Source organism: Colobus angolensis, unplaced genomic scaffold (genome assembly GCF_000951035.1).
Source record: "Colobus angolensis palliatus isolate OR3802 unplaced genomic scaffold, Cang.pa_1.0 Scaffold161, whole genome shotgun sequence".
Classification (NCBI taxonomy): Eukaryota; Metazoa; Chordata; class Mammalia; order Primates; family Cercopithecidae; genus Colobus; species Colobus angolensis.
In genome coordinates this window covers 8,450,502-8,471,402 of record NW_012114722.1, presented here as the reverse complement: position 1 = coordinate 8,471,402, position 20,901 = coordinate 8,450,502, and the positions used below count along the sequence as shown (strand labels likewise).

The window sequence follows — 20,901 nt, the reverse complement described above, 5'->3', positions numbered from 1 at the left end:
AATTACTGAATAACAAAACAGTCATATAGCCACCAATCCAATTGTTTAATGCTGTTATCTAAAGGCAAACATTTTAAAAAGCAGTGGGTTAATACGATTTTCAAACATTTGACTCATCAAGCTGTAAGTCTCAATAGTCAACAGTTTGAGGATTACATCAAAAACTAGGCAGGCATTAATGAGATTACCAAATGATATCTTATCCTTAAATGCCCTGGTTTAAAATTAGCAAGAATGCACTTGGTGTCTAATTTCTGAGAAGTAAAAACAGCTTTGGCTGTTTACTCTAAGTTTAGGACAAAACTCAATTGAATGAAAGCAAGAAGTGGAGTAGAAATTTTAGTGTTTTAAAAGCTGACAGCTCTAACCTGAACCAGAGTATTTATGTTATTAAAATAGTCTTGGAATCCTAGGTCAGGCAATTCCATCTTTCTGAACTGCCCTCTACACACTTCTCCAGCAGCAATACTCAGCACTTCTTTTAAAGCAAAGGCTCTCAAACTGACCCAAAGCAGGAAAGTTTCCTTGACCAATCCATATCACATTTTAATGATTTCTGGACAGGATTCACAGCTCTTTCTAGCTCTGTATCTTTTGATGGATATCTTAGGGAAGTAATTTTAGCAAGTGACAATTTTAAAAAGCTGGAGGGTTCTTTCCTTTTATTTTGGTTTGGTTTGGTTTTGAGACAGGATCTCGCCCAAGCTGGAGTGCAGTGGCACGAGCTCAAGCAATCCTCCCGCCTCAGCCTTCCGAGTAGCTGGGACTACAGGCGCACACCAGCTAAATTTTGCTGTTGTTTATAGTAGGCACAAGGTCTCACTACGTTGGCCTTACTGGTCTCCAACTCCTGAGCTCAACAGATCATCCCGCTGTGCCCTCCCAAAGTTCTGGGATTACAGGCATGAACCACCGTGCCCAGCCCCAAACTGGAGATTTATATAGAGCATTTTATGTTGCTTTGATGAAAGACATGCAACACATATCAAATGATAAAACTGCATTACTACTTTTTAAATACTTAAATAGCAGTTGAATTTAGTTAGTTTGTTAATTCAGTAAATATCATTGAGTGTCTACTAGTTTTGAAGTTCTGTGTGAGGTTTTGTATATACATATATGCACACAGAATATATATATACACACACAGAATATATACACACAGTATGTATATATATGCTGTAGGCATATATACACACAGTATGTATATATACTGTGTGTGTATATATAGTATGTATATATACAGTGTATATGTGTATATATAGTATGTATATATACAGTGTATATGTGTATATATATACAGTGTGTATATATATACAGTATATATATATACACATAGTGAGCAAGATTTGTTCCCATTCCTCAAGAAACTCACAGTACATTGACAGTCTTACATTTTGTAAATATTTAATAACTAACTCGACAGTGCTATGACTGACAGGTTATTTGTGATTTTACCTCCCTCCCCATTCAATCATTGAATGAAGAATTGAATAAGGAAAAAATGAAGGAGAACCAAGTTACATCACACTGGTTCCTATCTTAGCTATGTTTTTAATTATTCAAGAAAAATTTGGCTTGTCCTTGCCAAAACTGTATATTCAACAAAGATTTATACTTGTGGTTTCCTAAGTGCTCTGGAAGTCTACAATAATGCAGTATCTGATAAAAAAAAAAAAAAAAAGTGGCTACCTGATAAGTCCCCCACTGCCTGCTGTTGCACAAAATGACTCATTAGAAAAAAAATAATTTGGAATCAGAAATTATAGGTTATTTTTCTGGATCTACCACTTAACCTTTTATACCACTGGATTAGTCCATTTTCATTGTGCTGATAAAGACATACCCGAGACTGGGCAATTTATAAAAGAAAGAGGTTTATTGGACTTACAGTCCCACATGGCTGATGAGGCCTCACAATCATGGTGGAAGGCAAGGAGGAGCAAGTCACACCTTATGTGGATGGTGGCAGGCAAAAAGAGAGCTTGTGCAGGTCAACTCCTGTTGTTGTTGTTGTTTTCTTTATTTTAGGTTTCAATATTTTATTTGAGTCTAAGTGATATTAATTACAGCATTTGAAGGGCAGGCTCTAATTCCACAGAAAATGGAAGACTCTAAAATGTACCCATTAGACTGCTAAAAAACAAATTGAGTGGTGAGAATATAACAGAAGTCCAATTTAGATTCTGAGTGTTGTCACCATGTGATTACAATCACACAGACGTTTCCAAGCTTATAGCTGGAGCTCCTGGAAGGTATTTCATACTCTGGTGCAAGGGTTAAGAAACGCAACACAGGAAGAAGTAAGTCCTGAATTATTGGCTTCATCACATCCACCCTCTCCACCCCAAAATGGCACAAAAGAAAGAATGACCACACCCTGCAGACCTTTTGGTGTAAAAGAGATAATGATGAACTGGACTGGGAACAGGTCATGAGCGCTCTCATCAATTAGGGTTAGGAAGCCAAAGTTCAATTCTCAGGAAATCACAATTTCATTCATGTACTCAATATGAATTTACAAAGTGCCTACATATTATCAGCTTCCACTCGCAGCCATTTCTAGACAAAAAAAGAAACCTGGCATCTCAAAGTGGCTGCCAAGTTCCCCCAAGTCTAACACTGAAAGGGCCTTTTTTGGAAATGAGTTTCTTCTGTACCTCTGAAAGACTAACATCTTAAAGCTGAATCATCTTTATCCTGGAGGTCTAACATATTTAGCAATACTTGCATCCCAGACATACAACATTAAAAGATACACTAAATTCTGAAGGTAGTTATGCTGCAAAATAGTTTAAAATCAAACAATTGTACAGTATTCATTTATGCTTGAAATTCCAGTCCCAGACCAAGCTTGTGGCCACCAGCATTGACGTCCTGGCCATCCAGAAGAGCTGACAGTGTCAGCTGGATACCTGGCTTTAGGATCTGAGTGTATCCTAAACCTATCACGCTGGAGCTGTTCACTTTAGCAAGAAGCAGGCGTCAGGGTCAATCTAATACTTGACTGCTATTCCGAAGTGTGTGTTACTGTTTCCTGCTGTCCAGGTGAGACTGACAGCAGTCTCCAACTTCTTGTTCACCTTCTAGTAAATGAGGCCGCCAAACTCTGTCCTGTCATTCACATCAGCCTGAAGCTGGAATTCATCAGTCTTGTAGCCAACTGCAAAGCTGCTCTGGGTCACTCGAGACTTTGCAGTCTCAAAATTTATCTGGTAGCTGGCCAGTCAGCCCTTGTAACCCAGCACCAGAGCACCCCGGATGGAAGGCCCAGCAATGTCGAAATCCATGTTGCAGTCCAGGTTAATGTGCTCCTGCTTGTACCCTGTCTTGATTTTAGCATTTTTTCCCCCCAGTGTTGGGTGGGAAGGCTGAATCGAAGGTCAGCTTCAGTCCACTTGCAAGCTGATCTTCCACGGTAACCTCAGTGCCTAGTATATTGTCGGTGTTCCATTTCTCCATAAACGTCAGGCCCTACTCAGTTCATCTGTACTTGGTTTCCAGACTGCCCGGCATTTTGGTGGTCTCAGTGTTGGCTGAGCCTGAGTTTGTAAATACCTATCCATTCTCATATTTTATTTTCAAATCAAGCTATATTAAACCAAATCCATAGCCCTTGGTGAAGACATCCCTGGCAGATTTGCCAAGATCAGCAAACGTGGGTGGCACAGCCATCTTATTCTCAGAGGTGGTGGCTGCAGGCTAGGCGGCTATGGCTGGCGCTGCGGCGTGGAGGCAGGGAGCGGAGGCAGGGAGCGGAATGGAGCCAGCGGCGGGGCCCAACTCCCATTTTTAAAATGATCAGATCTCGTGAGACCCATTGACTGTGGCGAGAACAGCACGGGAAAGACCCACCGCCAGCATTCAGTCATCTCCCACCAGTTCCTTCCAACAACATGTGGGAATTATGGGAGCTACAAGATGAGATTTGGGTGGGGATACAGAGCCAAAGCATATAAACCAGCAATAAAACCCATGTAATAAAATGAAGAATATATGTGTATGTGAAAAATACTATATGTTATAATCTGCAGGCAAAAAGTATCATAGAAAATTGCTCATATTTATAGAGATATTTATTATATATGTAGACTGTGTTCTTATTGCATTATTAGCATTTAATGTTACATTTGAAGTATTTAATTTAGTTTAATCTGGAAAATCATCCCAATTTATTACTGCATACTTCATACGAAAATTACTTTTCAGTTTTTTTACTACAAAATATACATGTGGATATCTGTAAGTCAATGACGTTCTTCAACCTTGGGATTATTATAGTATTCTTTTCAAATCAGGGGAGACTTTAAAATAAAGTGAAATCCATGTGGCATGACTGTCCTAATTTTTACTTTACCTTATTAAACCCATTTTAATAGATTTTTACTCATTAGAATCATATCTCTGGAGATTTTCACTTTTTAAATAAATATTCTGCTAGGTTTTAATTTCCACACCTAGATATTTATTCATTTTTATTAGTTTAATCTCTTTAAGAATATTTGTGAACTTTTGTCATAATGTTCTTCACTTCGTTTTGTAAACATTATTTTGGTACTGTTACTTTAATCAATTTAAAGATGCTTCTTTTTATCTACTTAGTGAGTCTTAAAAGTTCCTGGAGTAACACCAGAGCTATTTGTTGTGACTGTTGACTCTTTGCTATGGCAAATTTTGAACTCTGAGCTAATCTTCAGAGATAATTTATCTGTAGGAATCCTCTTCTGCCTGGATTGAACATTCCTCCTAGATAAGTTTTGAGATTAGTTCTGCTAAGGCGACCCGGGAGTATTACCTTCTGGGGACCACTTTTTACTTTAATATTTTAATTTAGGTATCCGTGGATCATGTAAATGAAAATCTGCATTTATAAATTCCTTTTCCCCCCTATCCAGACTAACATAGGCATAGTTCCTTGGAATCTCACTGTTCTGATGGCATTTTTAAAAATCCAACATATGTGTGCTTCTTCAAAGTCTTGGCTTTGTTCAGGGGATCTCATTTCCAAATTCCCACTTCAAGTGAACCTAAGACCTTAGCCTTGTGCCTTGCATTCTTTCCTTGCAATTGAATCACAAGCCCCTTGGCCTTCTCTGCATTGATTATTCTAGTTATCCATTCTTCCATTCTTTTTTCAAGATTTTTAGTTTCTTTGCGCTGGGTGCGTAGTTCTTCCTTTAGCTCTGAGAAGTTTGATCAACTGAAGCCTTCTCCTCTCAACTCGTCAAAGTCATTCTTCGTCCAGCTTTGATCCGTTGCTGGCGATGAGCTGCGTTCCTTTGCAGGGGGAGATGTGCTCTTATTTTTTGAATTTCCAGCTTTTCTGCCCTGCTTTTTCCCCATCTTTGTGGTTTTATCTGCCTTTGTTCTTTGATGCTGGTGACGTACTGATGGGGTTTTGGTGTGGGTGTCCTTTCTGTTTGTTAGTTTTCCTTCTAACAGTCAGGACCCTCAGCTGTAGGTCTGTTGGAGATTGCTTGAGGTCCACTCCAGACCCTGTTTGCCTGGGTATCAGCAGCAGAGGCTGCAGAAGATAGAATATTGCTGAACAGCGAACGCTGCGCTGCTGTCTGATTCTTGCTCTGGAAGCTTTGTCTCAGGTGTGTACCTCTCCACGTGAGGTGTGAGGTGTCGGTCTGCACCTAGTGGAGGGATGTCTCCCAGTTAGGCTACTCAGGGGTCAGGGACCCACTTGAGCAGGCAGTCTGTCGGTTCTCAGATCTCAACCTCCGCCCTGGGAGATCCACTGCTCTCTTCAAAGCTGTCAGACAGCTGTCAGACTCCACCCAGAGGTGGAGTCTACAGAGACAGGCAGGCCTCCTTGAGCTGTGGTGGGCTCCACCCAGTTCAAGCTTCCCGGAGGCTTTGTTTACCTACTTAAGCCTCAGCAATGGCGGGCACCCCTCCCCCAGCCTCGCTGCTGCCTTGCAGTTAGATCTCAGACTGCTGTGCTAGCAATGAGGGAGGCTCCGTGGGCGTGGGACCCTCCGGGCCAGGTGTGGGATATAATATCCTGGTGTACCCTTTGCTAAGATCCTTGGTAAAGCGCAGTATTAGGGTGGGAGTTACCCGATTTTCCAGGTGTTGTGTGTCTGTTTCCCTTGGCTAGGAAAAGGGATTCCCTTCCCCCCTTGCGCTTCCCAGGTGAGGCGATGCCTCACCCTGCTTCAGCTCTCACTGGTCGGGCTGCACCAGCTGACCAGCACCGATTGTCCGGCACTCCCCAGTGAGATGAACCTGGTGAGATGAACTCGGTACTTCAGTTGAAAATGCAGTCTTCTGTGTCGCTCACGCTGGGAGCTGGAGGCTGGAGCTGTTCCTATTCGGCTGGCCATCTTGCTCCCAACCCCCACGGGCCCCTTGGTTTGAGGAACTGTAAGTCCTTCCCCAACCTGCACACCCGCTACCACAACATCATCGCTAGGGCAGCCTTGATGTCAGGACTTTTTTGTGTTGTTCCTCTAAGGATTGCTTTCCTTTTCTTATGATCTAAGTAATACATGTAAAGGAGTGTTGCTATATTTTCTTCAGCAGTTCTATGGGTTTTGTAGCAGGAGAGTTTTCCGGTTATCTGTTTTTCCATATTAACAGAAATGGAAATCTACTAGGTTTTACGTGCTTAAAGTTTAATTTGTCAGGCCTGGTGTGGTGGCTCATGCTTGTAATCCCAGCACTTTGGGGGGCTGAGGCGGGTGGATCACAAGGTCAGGGGTTCGAGACCAGCCCGACCAACATGGTGAAACCCCGTCTCTACTAAAATACAAAAATTAGCCAGTTGTTGTGGCGCATGCCTGTAATCCCAGATACTTAGGAGGCTGAAGAAGGAGAATTGCTTGAGCCTGGGAGGTGGAGGGTGCAGTGAGCCGCGATCGCACCACTGCACTCCAGCCTGGGTGACAGAATGAAACTCCGTCTCAAAATAAATAAATAAACAAAAATAAATAAAGAAGTTTGATTTGTGACATTCAGGGAAAACCACACTCAAACCCAATTTTTCCCCTGGAAGCTTTGCATTCTTCAAAGAACATTGCCATATTCCAACTGAAATGGAGATTTTGCTGAGATTTTTGTTTGTTTTGCTTATATCTGGACTTAACTTTTAAATACAACCTTCTTGTCTTCTTTCCTGTCTTCCAAACTCATGGAGTTACCATTTCAGAGGGAAAAGGTATGCTTTATAAAACTAGCAGAAATCCACATCTAGCTTGAAATCTACTTCATAGGAAACTTAAATTAATTCAGAATAAAACTAAGCCAAATGCTAAGTTAAATGCTAGTATGGAAAATTGTCTTTTTAAAATGCATCTTTTTTTAAAGAGCTTGAAATGTCTGGTAGAGACGCATAATTCTTTCACGGAAGGGTTTCATGAAGCACAGATGTTTTTCAGCCTCCCACGGGGATATATACCACCACAGTGAGGACAACAGATGCCTCTTCCCTCACTTTCATATCTGGCTTCATTCCTTATGAATCTATTTCTTTTAGTGATTAGCTCAGAGAAGCTTATTTCAGCACAGTTAACCTCAGCCCCTTCTTGAAAGTAGATTTTATGGAATGAGGTAAGGAAGAAATAGAGCAACTCATTTAAACATTCTGGCAGTTTCAACTGCCAATTTTGGGGGGATACCGTTTTAAATTTTACCCACTAAAATAGTAAATATCTAAGAATTCAAAGTAGTTTAGAGAAATAAAGTTAATAAAGATTTAAATTAATTGAAACAGAAATGTGCTGTCTATTAAATTATGTATGAATCAACCATTTTAAAATTCATTCTTTATGTATGTCATTGATACTATGTCAGTGTCAAGATGTAGCAACTGAGCCATATTTATGTGTATATAAGTTTTCTTATGCTGCTGTAACAGGGTATCACAAATTAGTGGCTGAGAACAACACAAATCTATCATTTTATATTTCTGAAGGTTAAAGGCCCAACAGACCTCAGTGGACTAAAATCATGGTGGCAACAGGTTTGCATTTCCTCTGGAGCCTCCAAGGGAGAAGCCATTTCCTTGCCTTTTCCACCTGCCTGGGCTCATGTCTCTTCCTCTATCCTCAAAGAGACTCTGCATTTCTCTCAACCTTCTTCACCTCATGTCTCCCTTTGGCTAGATCTGGGAAATGTCCTTTTTTAAGCACTCATGTGATTAGATTGGGCCCACCTGCCTAACCCAGGTCATTGAGTCTCTCCATCTCAAGGACCTTAACCTTAATCACATCTGCCAAGGTCACTTTTGCTATGTGAGATAGCATCGTCACAGGTTCTGGAATTGGAGCTCAGATATCTTTGGGGGCCATCATTCTGTCTTATCATGTTGTATGTAATTAAAACCTTGCTCTCAGCTGTCTAAAGGTTTGCTTGAGCAAATGAATTGTTCAATTCAATGTATTCAGTCCAATTCACTCACTAATATCATCATGACAAAAAATTAACTGAAATGTTTTAGATAGAGCCAGGCCAAAAATGAAAATTGTCTCCCACAAAAGGAATGATTTAGCATTGTCTTTTTTGAAATGGAGTCTCCCTCTGTCACCCAGGCTGGAGGGCAGTGGCGTGATCTCAAGTCACTGCAATCTCTGCCTCCCGGGTTCAAGAGATTCTCCTGCCTCAGCCTCCCAAGCAGCTGGTATTACAGGTGCCTATCACCATGTCCAGCTAGTTTTTGTATTTTTAGTAGAAATGGGGTTTCACCATGTTTCCAGTCTGGTCTGGAACTCCTGACCTCAAGTGATCCACCTGCCTCAGTCTCCTAAAGTGCTGGGATTACAGGCATGAGCCACCACACTCGACCCAGACATATTCCTTCTTAATCAAATGACATTAAATTGGGTTATATTGTTAAACTTAATGAGCGTCTACTGCTTACCTTATGTCTAGATGACAATGGGCAGCTGCTTATTTATTTTACATCTACTCATTATTTATATAAAAGCTTTATAATTTCTCAGGTTAGGATTTTTTAAAGTTTATATTAAATTTATATTACAAATTATTCATACTACCCACTATGAAGATTTTACATTGTATGATGGAAAAATGCTTCATACATAATTTGCCTGTACTAAATATTAGGAATTTGAATAAAATGAATATTTATTCATTTTCATTTTAAGAAATACAACAAGGGAGTCATTAGAAAAAAAGAGAAACAAAATGTTTGAAACAAATATTACCATAAAGTGACTTTTTTTTTTGCATTTCACAAATACACAAAATTTGTGTTAAGGTTCATTTTGAAAGACCCAATGGTCTTTCAAAAAAATCATCTATTAAAAAACTATTTAAAATGATTTAAAAACTATAAAAATCTCTCACAAAAATAAGTTTATCTGGAGAGAAACCATATCTTATTCATCTTTGTATCTCCCATGATATAATGGCACTTTTGTTGTTTTTCTCATTTATGAGCTGTGAGGATATCAAAGCCAATTCTTTTTAGAAGTTAAAATTTTAAAACCAGAGAAAAATCTTGGAATAGAATATACCACTATTATAGTATTGCTCATCATAAGAACATTCATCGTAAGAACTATGTTCTTTTGATGAGCAGTACTATAATACATAGCACTATTATTATAATATTAGATTAATTTTCTGTGTGAAATTGGCTGCTTTCTCTTCCCTTTCCTCTCTTTTCTCCTATTCTCTTTCTCTCCTTTTTCTTTCCCCTCTATCCATTCCTCTCTTTGAATCTTCTATGTTCTCTTCCTCTGTTTCCCACATCTAGTCCTCCCTTCTCCTCCTCATACTGTAGTATTTCAAAATCTGCTACTAGGAATTGTTCACTTAATATATCTTAAAACATGTGTTGTGGTGACTATATTGTTAACTTAATGTGCCTTCCTCTTTGTTTGCTGAGGAATATATTGTCTTAATCTTTTTTTCCCCAATGCATTGCAATTTACTTCTCTCTCTCATACAAATAACCATAAACTAATTATAGTAATCAATTTGCATGCAGTAATTACATTACCTATGATAATTATAATATGTATCACCTGGACCTGTATTTGTGGTAATGGGAAGAATCAATAAATCTCAAGTGGGCAGAAGTGTGTAGCTGATTATGTGTTCAAGTGATCAGAGATTAGGCAGCATTTGATTAAATGAACTGCTTGGAGATTTTGCAATTACCTTTTATCTGCAAAATAGAAATTATTGATAACAAATCTAGATTAAAGCATTCTATTTATTTTATCTTTATAGCTCCGTTGTCATGTTTTGAGGGGATTCACATCATATAGAGAATGATTATACTACTCACTGTGAATAAGCTCAGCTGTCCAAAGCTACTCATTCCTGGGGTTCCAAGAATTCCATGTACCTTCTAGTATCTCTATGTCAAATATAACAGAATAAAGATGTAAGTTGTATTTACAGAGATAGATAACATATTCACTTTAGAAAAATAGTCAATGTAATTTACTTTTTTCACTAATTTTTTTTTTTCAAATTAATTCATTTGCCATTGTCTTTTAGACCACCCTAATTTGGAGAATAAGTATCAAAGCCTAAGAGGTTTACATTAGGACATTTAATTTTTAGTGTCTTGGGCTATAGAGAAACATCGATATGTTCTCTTTTGAAGCAGTGGAGCAAAACATTAAAATACCACACAATTAAAAGAAGTAAATAATATTTTGAGATGATTTTAATTTTAACTGTAACATACAGAAACATATCTAAGAATGCGTGAGAGCAGGTAAACTTGATGAATTAATCAGAGCCAACACTAATAAATTACAGTTGCTTCTCAAAACATAATTGTGGCTGGTCCGATGGTAGTGGGTTATCAGAACTTATTAACATTTAGGTCACAAGAGTTGGCATACAACCTCCCACTGCTAAATTTGACTGACTAAAAAAAAGTAATTGTAATAACATGATTAGAGTCCTTGCCAGAAAGAATACTGGTTCAGATGGGGAAAAACAATATCTAAAGATAATTTTGGACTCACTAAGCTTTATTTTAAAATCAGAATCCTTAGTTGCCTTGGGAATTTATCTTTACTGAAGTCCCTAAATAGTATCTTTGACAAATAGTATCTTTGACATTTGAATTATGAAGTAATTCAATATAAAATATACCTGTTGAGAAAGGGCATTATCTGACTTCTTAATGTTATACATTTCTTTTAGAATACAAAACTATGATGGTAAATGTTTATGTGGATCTGTTGGAGGCTCTTTCCACAGTCTCATATGTGAACACTTTCAGAAGTTCCAGAGGCAGATAAAATCATTGTGGTTTTTCTGTTCCCACAGCAATTTATCCACATCTTTTTTACAGTACTTATACTGTATTGTAATTTGTATGTTATATTTATATCTGTCCAGCTATATTTTGAATATCTTGGGGGCGGTGACTATGACATTCATTTCCGTCGTCTCAGTCAGTTGATAAGTGTCTGTGCAAAGTATGAATATATCAGCATTTCTCCCAGGTTGCATTATACTTGAACCATAGTAGGCTCTCAGTATTTACCAAATGACTGAAATTGCATTTGAACATTGGAATGACTTGAAAAAACAATAAGCATCCCTAAATAGAAGCAGTGTTAACTCTCACTTATCTTCACATTTTTCTGCTTGAGGCTCTTCCCTGTCCCCACCTCAGATTGACCAATAATGCTGTGGTGCTCTATCCAGTCCAAATGGGGATCTGTTTGAATTCAAAATCCAAGAAGTGAAATTTGACCAGTCTGCTATGGCCACCACTCCCGGCTGCCATATAATGCAGTTGTTGAACACTAGTCTTACATACTTTGATAGAGGACACAGACCAGTGCTACCTTGGTATGGTGTAGGTCCAGAACTCGATACAATCTCTTAGGGTTCTTCCAAAACTCGATACAATCTCTTAGGGTTCTTCCAAAGGAATGATTATACTACTCAGTGTGAATAAGCTCAGCTGTCCAAGGCTACCCATTCTTGGGCTTCCAAGAATTCACTTCTCGATTCAAATATATGTCCATTTCACATGGTACCAACTGGCTCAAGAAACCCTATATTGGGTTTGGTTTTCTGCATCTATTACCTCATATACCCAGACTCACCATCACCTTCACTATCCAGAAATGTGCTACTAGGGGTTAGGCAGGTTTTCAAACCACAGCGGGCCTAATGAGACCCTGTTTCACTGGACAATGTTTCTCACACATCCTTCAGAGGGAGACTACCTGCTGTGATACTAGAAGGCCTCAAGAAAGTCCATTCTTCCTGATTCAATGTTGTTTACACTTCTTAAATAAAAAAAGCTACTGTCATTGGATTCCCAATATTTCTTGTCAAAAAAAAAAAAAAAAAGAAAAGAAAAGAAGCCAAAGGAAACAATGCAGAATGTAAATTTAAGCCCATGTGGGAGGTGGTCGCATGACCCCTAACTACAGTTATGAAAAAAAATGGTTGTATATCTAATCAATTTATGAAATTTTGATTTCAAATGCATATTAGCATAGTCAATGTTCTGAGAAGTCCTTTCATGGTATGACGAGTGATTTTCAATTGAAATCTGGACATTTTGAGAATTTTATTAAATTCTCCATATAAAAACTCCAAATTTTATTTAAATTTTATTTAAATTTTCTGCTTTAGCAGGCCTTATCTGACACACTCCAGTGAGAAAGGGGGCACTGCCTCGTTATTTCCAGGGACAGTGGAAATACCAACTTCCCACTCAACTTCTGTTAACACACAGGAGGTGCAGGGGCTCCTACTTACTGCTAGGTGGGGCCAGGGTATGCCTTTTCCCTACTAGGCTTCTGCTGTTATCTCTAGTAGGGAATGGCACAGTGGCCTCATTACTACTCACTCTGTGGCCTCTCTGAACTCTGGGGAGCTAGCCTCACTACTGTTGTGCCCAAGTGAGGGACCTGACTTTTCACTAGGTCTTGTCTGATACCATCTACTCTGGTGGGGAGGAAGAAGGGCAACTCCTTACTATTGGGCCTGGAAATAAATTCTGGGTTCTCCACTCAGCTTTACACCTGAAAGGGGGAGTTGCTTGTTACTGCTAGCTTCAGATAAGAGCTCTGGCTTTCCACCATGTCTCCACTGATACTTCCTCGGCTGGGAAGAGTAAGAGTGACTAATTACTATTTTCTGCACAATCTTCTCTGATATCATCCTGTAGCGGGGGCTGGGGGCTAAGGACCCTTGTTATAGTTTGGCAATGGTAGAAGTCTATACCCTCCTCTTGGCTGGTGTGTGTTGGGTGGGGCTATGTTTTTTTCCTGTGGTGTTTGGCAGGAGTCAAAAAGTTATCATCTAACATTCTCTCTCTTGGCAAGCTGCCTCTTTCCAGGACCTCTGACTACTGAGAACAGGCTTTTGTGAAGACGTTTTTTTTTTTTTTTTTTTTTTTTTTGGCCTGTGTCTCTTGGTGCTTCCAGGTTTTTGACTTTTCCAGTACCCAGTCTGGGATACATGAGGCAAAAAGAAAACCCAGGGAACTCACCATCATGTCTTTCCTAGAGTTCTGAGGTCTCTGGCTAATGTCTGGCTTCTCTTCACACTGTGTTTATAGAAATCACTTTCTCTTAGACTTTCCAAGGATTTTTTCTCTTTTTTTGTTAATTCTACTTTTTTTTTTTTTTTTTTTTTAGCATGTATCTTGGTGTTGGTAATTCAGGATTGATGTTCTCAGGAACTTGGTGTGTTCTTTCAATATATAGTTTCAATTTTTTTTTTTTTTTTAGTTTGTATTTGTTCAGTTACCCTGTTATTGATTTCTTCCTCAGTGACTCTTATGATTTGTATGTTGAATTGCTTTTAGCTGCTTTCAACATGTGACACTTTTTATTAAATCATTATCATATTTTTTAATTTCTTTCTTTTTTGCTTTTTAAAAAATTTCCTGTGTTTGACCTGTAAGTATCTGTTTTGTTTCCTTATTTTTCTATTCCTTTGAATTTAGAAGGAACGTTTTTGAAATTAATTTTTTCTTTTATTTCTATTTGTTTTCTGAGTTGTCACCTCAGTTTTTGTTGTTGTTTTTTTTTTTTTTACAATGTCTAACTCTGCTTTATATTGCTCTTTCATGTCTTGTATAATTTTCTTAAGGTCTGTTATCTTATTTTTAAATAGTAAGTATTCATTTTAATCAATTTTTATGAGCTGGAGGATGCTATTCGGCTCCCTATTTTTTAATCTTATAGTAACTTATGTGAGATTGTCCTCAATAATATTCCATTTCTCATGCTTATGTATGATTAGGTTTCTTTAACTTCCAGATGAAGGCAAGATACAGGGAAACTCATCAGAGCTGCTTTCACAACTAGCTCTACCTTCACAGAGCTCCCTTTCCTGCTGTGTTAAAAAAAAAAAAAATGTTGACTTGCCTTCTGAGATGTCATGTTACCCTTTCTCTCCTCTACTTTGCCTGGGCCTTATCTTTTCTTTGTCTTTATCATTCCTATGCCGCTTAATTCTTATTCCAAACCCAGTAGTTTTGTCTTGGCATACTGCCTTGCTCTAGAAGGAAGCCCTGGCTTGTCATTTTCAAATGTTTATCAATCTACACTAGTGTAGTCGCTTCAGTCATAAATGCTGACCCCTTGAACTCACTGACTCTTGGAGGGGGCCAAACCCCTCTCAATTTCAGTTGCTTTCTCAACTTTGCCTACTGTGCTTTCCTGTGAACACTTCTTTGATATTTTGGCATTCTTGTGTTTTCAGGTTCAGCCACCCTATTGTGCCTCTCTGCTCATTTCCCCACAGACCTTTATAACATGCTGGTCTTGTGGCTGTGGGTGATTTTTTCTCAACCACTTCTGTTTTGAGAATCATGAGAACACCTTGTCACCTAGTGCAGTTGTAAATGTTGTCTCCGGTTTTTTGGGTTCGCTGTCTGGTTGCTCTGTTTCTCTTAGGAGATTCTGGGAGTTTCAAAGACTGCCATTGCCATCATCTGCCCAGAATCATCTTTTATTACACTTACTTTGCTCACAGCTTGAGAAAGATTATCTTGTTTTGGACTCTCAACAGCCCTATGGGGCAATTATTTTTATTATTTATATCTTTTAGATGAGATAACGGAAGCTAAGGTTAACGCAGTTAATATATGGTGGAGCAAGGACGTAGGTCTGGTAGAGATTAAATCTTATGCTTTTAACTATCAGATATTGCTTCACTACTGGTATAAATGGTTTGTAGTTTGGGGCAGAGCTTGGGAGCAATAACCTACGTTTTTGAATTAAATGATTTTTCCTTAAGTCCATCATTTAATAAGCACTTACAATATGCTAACTACTGGGTATATAGTCTTGGAAATTCAAGAGTGAAAAAAAGTGATGAGATTCTTATTATCAGGAAGCAATAAAAATCGTTAAATCAGGAGATGGCATTGGCCACACAGGTTGTACCAATATTCATTTGCATGCATTACTAAACATTTTGAAAACCAGTTTAGATCTGTGTGCAAAGAAGAACGTAACACACCAAGGTGAAATATGTTAAAATTTAGAGTCCTTTCAGATTAACGAGTTTGCAAAATCTGTGTTCTCATTAATTAGTTTCCCAATGTGATGTGTTAACAGTAGACTGGTTTGTATTTTATGAAAAGTAATTTTGAACATATATTACCTAATGCTTTCAGCATACGAACAGAAATTGGAACAGTATATCCTTTATTAACTTTCTCTTCACCTAAAAGGTTGTGTTTTATTTCAAAATACAGAAAAAGGCTGCTATGACTATCACTGTTTTGAATCATCCTTTTATAGATGAGAAGCTTCAAGTTCAATGAATATTGTACATATTTTTTAAAAATATTAAGCTATGAATTGTGCTAAAATTCATATTAGACTCTTGGCTTTTTTCTCCCCTTCTTTTAGAAAAAGAGTTGGAGTTAGGGATGCCACTACATTAAAGTTGTGTTTCTGGGAAGTAATAAATTTAGAACTGATGAAATTAGAAAAACCTAATTTTCTCAGGACCTGAAAATCTGCAGGAAGACTGAGAAAACCGCTTAAAAAGGCTGCTTTCGGGAAATACAAAGAGAGGGACCTGTTAGGGTCTTCTTCCCTTCTCCTTGGCTGCAGCAGTAATGCTTCTTTCTGGTAATTGGCCTGACTTCATTTACACTTACATTTATTATTAATGTCAAGAATAACATTTTCTGCTGCTGTGCTTGTTCCATGTAAACTGATCCTCTACAGCATTTTGCCAATCATTATACAGTGCTTGGTTTTATTAAAAGTTTTCTTGGTGAAGGCGGCAGAGGAATAATACAGTATTTTATGTCAATAACAACCTCTTGTTTTTCTTTCTTCCAGCTTTATGAGGTATGATTTAGCAAATAAAAATTGTATAAACTTAAGCTATACAATGTTATGTTTTGATACACATATGCATTGTGAAATGATTACCACAATAAAACTAATTAACATATAAATTACATCACATAGTTACCTTTTTGTGTTTGTGGTGAGAACACTTGAGATCTGCTCTCTTAGCAAATGCATTACGTCTCTAGAATTTATTCCACTTCTAACTGAAAGTTTGTACCCTTTCACCAACTTCTTCCCATTTCCCTCACCCTCCTAGCCCTTGGTAATGACCGTTCTGCAATCTGTTTCTGAGTCTGAATTTTTAGATTTCACATTAAGAGAAACAATGTACTATTTCTCTTTATGTCTCTAGATTATTTCACTTAGTATAATATCCTCCATGTTCATCAGTGTTGTCACAAATATCAGGATCTCCTTGTTTTTAAGGGCTCAATAATATTCCATTGTATACACACATTACATTGTCTTTATTCATTTATATATTGATGGACACTTAGGTTGTTTCCGTATTTTGGCTATTGTGAATAATGCTGCAAAGAAAATGAGAATGCAGATATCCCATTAGCATGGTGATTTAATTTCCTTAGGAAATTCCCCAAAAGTGGGATGGCTGAATCATATTGTAGGTCTATTTTCTATTTGTTGAGGAACCTCCACACTGTTTTCCATAATGGCTGTACCAATTTACATCCCCACCCACAGTGCACAAGGGTTCCCTTTTCCCCACATCCTTGCTAACGATTGGTATTTTTACTGTTTTTTGTAATAGCCAATCTAACAGGTAATGGAGTAATAGTTCGTCATGGTTTTAATTCACATTTCCCTAATGATTACTGATGGTGCACACATTTTCATGTACTTGTTAGCCATCATTTTTTTGTCTTTGGAAAAACGACTATTCAAGTCTTTTGCACATTGTTCATTGGATTATTTGGTGTTTTGTAATCTTTTAAAAATATTTAGTTGTATGAGTTAGTTATATATTTTGGATATTAACCCCTTATCAGATATATGATTTGTAAATATTTCCTCCCATTCTGTGGGTTGCCTTTTCATTTAGTGCTTTCCTTTGCTATGCAGAAACTTTTTAGTTTAATGTAGTTCCAATTGTTTATCTTTGCATTTGTTGCCTATCCTTTTGGTGTCATGTTAAAAAAAAAAAAAACAAACCAAAAAAAAAAACACACACACATTGCTGAGACAAATGTCAAGGAGCTTTCCTCTGTTTTCTTCTAGGAATTTTACAGTTTCATGAGTTATAATTAAGTCTTAATCAGTTTTGAGTTGATGCTTGTCTGTGGTGTAAGATAAGCGTCTATTTTTCTTCTTTTTGCATATGGATATCCAGTTTTCCCAATGCCACTTATTGAAGAGACTGTGCTTTCCCTATTGTGCATTCTTGGTACCTTTCTTGAAGATTACTTAACTGTCTATGTGTGGGTTTATTAATGGACTCTATTCTGTTCCACTGGCCTATGTGTCTGTCTTTATGCCAGTACCATACTGTTTTAATTACTAGAGCTTTGTACTGTAGTTTGGAATCAAAGAGTGTAATGCCTCCAGCTTTGTTCTTCTTCCTCAAGAGTCTTTTAGCTATTCTGAGTTTTATGTGGTGCCATATGAATTTTAGAGTTCTTTGTGTTGGGATTTTGATAGGAATTGTATTAAATCTGTACATTGCTTTGGATATTATGGACATGGTAACATATAAATTATTCCAATCCAAGCACATGGGATATCTACTTATTTGTATTTTCTTCTTCTTCTTCTTCTTCTTTTTTGAGACGGAGTTTTGGTCTTGTTACCCAGGCTGGAGTGCAACGGCACAATCTCGCCTCACTGCAACCTCCGCCTCCCATATTCAACTGATGATTCTCTCGCCTCAGCCTCCCGAGTAGCTGAGATTACAGGTGCCTGCCACCACTCCCAGCTAATTTTTATATTTTTAGTAGAGACGGGGTTTCTCCATGTTGGCCAGGCTGATCTCGAACTCCTGACCTCAGGCGATCCACCTGCCTCGGCCTCCCACAGTGCTGGGATTACAGGCATGAGCCACCATGCCCAGCCCTTCTTCATTTTTGAAAATCAATGCTTTACAGTTTGCAGTGTACAGATATTGTACCTCTGTGGTTAACTTATTCCTAAGTACAGTTGACCCTTAAACAACACAAGTTTGAACCACACAGGTCTACATATACATGGATTTTCTTTCACCTCTGCCAGACCTGAGACAGGAAACCAAACCCCCATCTTTTCCTTCTCCTCTTCAGCCTAATTTATGTGAAGATGATAACAATAAAGAGCTTTATGATAACCCACTTCCACTTAAGGAATAGTAAATGTATTTTCTCTTTTTATGATTCTCTTAATAATATTTTCCTTAATCTAGCTTACTTTATTGTAAGAATACAGCATATAATATACATAACATATAAACTATGTGTTAATCAACTGTTTTTGTTATCATTAAGGCTTACAGTCAACAGTAGGCTATTAGTAGTAAAGATTTTAGAGTGTCAAAGGTCATATGTGGATTTTCAACAGTATGGAAGTTAGTGTCTCTAACCCCCATGTTGCTCAAGGGTCCAACTGTAATTTTTAAAATTTATTGTTAATTGTATTCTCTACTTAGTTACTTTTTTAAATAGTTAGTTGTTAGTATATAAATTCACAACTGGCGTTTTTATGTTGATTTTGTGTCTTACAGCTTTATTGAATTCCTTTATTATTTCTAACAGGTTTTGGTGGATCATTAGGGTTTTTACACAAGGTCGTGTCACCTGCAAATACAGAAAATTTTACTTCTTTCTTTCTGATTTGGATATGTTTTTTTCTTGTTTAATTGTTCTGGTCGGGACTTCCGGTACTATGTTGAACAGAAGTGGCAAAGGAGACATCTTTGCCTTATTCTTTATCTTAGAGGAAAAGTTTCAAAGTTTCAAATTTTCACCGTTGAATAGGATGTTAGCTGTGGGTTTGTCTTATAAGGTTCTTATTATATTATGTTGAGCTGTGCTCCTTCTATATCTAATTTATTGAAAGTTTTTAATGATAAAAGTGTGTTGAATTTTATCATTTTTTTCTGCAACTATTAAGATGATTATATGTTTGTCTTTCATCCTGTTAATGAGGTGTATCATATTTATTGATTCGTATATGTTTAATCATCTTTGCATTCTAGAAATAAACCCCACTTGATCATGGTGTATGATCTTTTTAATGTGCTGCTGATTTCAGTTTGTTAGTATTTTGTTTAAGATATTTGTATCAATGTTTATCAGACATATTGACTATAATTTTTTTATAATATCCTTGTTTGGATTTGGTAACAGGGTATTGCTAGTCCCATAAAGTGGTTTTGGAGGTGTTCTCTCCTCTCTTCAGTTTGTAAAAGAGTTCGTGAGGGATTGCTTATATTATAATTTTTCTTTAAATATTTGGTAGAATTCACCAGTAAAGTCATCTGTTCCTGGTGTTTTCTTTGTTAGATTTTTGATTACTTATTCAACCTCTTCATGTGTAATTAATCTTTTCAGATTTCCTATTTCTTTTCTCTTTTCTTTTTTGTTTTTGGTCTTGAGACAGAGTCTCATTCTGTCACCCAGGCTGGGGTGCAGTGGCACAATCTTAGTTCACTGCAACCTCTGCCTCCCGGGTTCAAGTGATTCTCCTGCCTCAGCCTCCTGAGTAGCTGGGATTACAGTCTCCTGCCACCATGCCCTGCTGCTAATTTGTGTGTTTTTAGTAGAGATGGGGTTTCACCACATTGGCCAGGCTGGGCTTGAACTCCTGACCACAAGTGATCTACCCACCTCGGCCTCCCAAAGTGCTGTGAATACAGGCATGAGCCACCGCACACGGCAAGATTTTCTATTTCTTCATAATTCTGTCTTGGTAAGTTGTATGTTTCCAGGAATTAATCTATTTCTTCTGGTTATTCAATTTGTTGGTGAATACTTCTTCATAGTAGCCTCTTAAGAGTCTTTGTATCTTTGTGGTATCAGTTGTAATGCCTATTCTTTTAGTTCTGATTTTATTTATTTGAGTCTTCCCTTTTTTTTCTTAGTCTATCTAAAAGATTGATACAATTTGATAAAATTCAACATACTTTTATCAATTTTGTTTATCTTTGCAAAACAAAGATTTTCTTAGGTTATTGATCTATTCTAGTCTATCATTTTTATTACTGTTTTTTTTTATTCTATGGTGGTATTTGTTAATTCTACAAAAGTCTGAAATAATTTTGCTATATGTGAACTCTAGTCTTAGTCCATCCAGACTAACCATTTCTCTATGATATATTCTACCATGTTGAACATTATACTTATGCATTTATTTGTTTATATTTAATTGTCCTTTTATGTAATTTTTTCCTCTCCATCCAAATTATAAGCTCCTATAAGGTGGGGCTCATGTGTTATATTTTCCTATATTCTCACTGTACTAAATACAGTGCTAAGCATTCAGTACATATTCAGTAAATGATCTATTTCCTGATTGATAGCATGTTTGAATATTTCTTTTCTTTTTTTTTATTTTCTTTTCTTTTATTTATTTATTTATTTATTTATTTATTTATTTATTTATTTATTTTTTTTGAGACGGAGTC

At 37.4% G+C, this 20,901-nt stretch overlaps 1 protein-coding gene and 1 pseudogene across 1 annotated transcript in view; one reads left to right on the top strand and one right to left on the bottom strand.

The window, feature by feature from the left end:
- Positions 1 to 20,901, top strand: part of PCDH11X (protocadherin 11 X-linked) — an 820,557-nt gene that overhangs the window by 194,852 nt on the left and 604,804 nt on the right. The window lies entirely within an intron of this gene.
- LOC105508412 lies at positions 2,456 to 3,675 on the bottom strand (annotated as a pseudogene).